Genomic DNA, 365 nt, shown 5'->3' on the forward strand with positions numbered 1-365 from the left:
AAAGAGACACAGCCAGGTGGGCACTGCCACACTCCTGGGTACACACAGACCTTCGGACTCAGGAAGAGAAACTGACCCCAATGACCCTGATACTCCTAAACACATTCAAGGTTAAGTCCAGATCCTCTGATGGACTGACACACATGTGCAGAAATACACCTGATACGCCAGACACCATCAGGAAGAGATTCTCCCAGACACTGCGAGGCACCTACACACCCATAGAAAGAGACGGCCGCACCGCCTAACACACCCAGGCACCCTGGGAAGGAGCTGGACGCCCTGACAAACCAGACATACACAAGACACAAGCCTTCTAAGACACCTGGAGACACCTGGGAAGATACACCTAAGAGAGGAAAGAG

Source organism: Colobus angolensis, unplaced genomic scaffold (assembly GCF_000951035.1).
Source record: "Colobus angolensis palliatus isolate OR3802 unplaced genomic scaffold, Cang.pa_1.0 Scaffold34, whole genome shotgun sequence".
Taxonomy (NCBI): Eukaryota; Metazoa; Chordata; class Mammalia; order Primates; family Cercopithecidae; genus Colobus; species Colobus angolensis.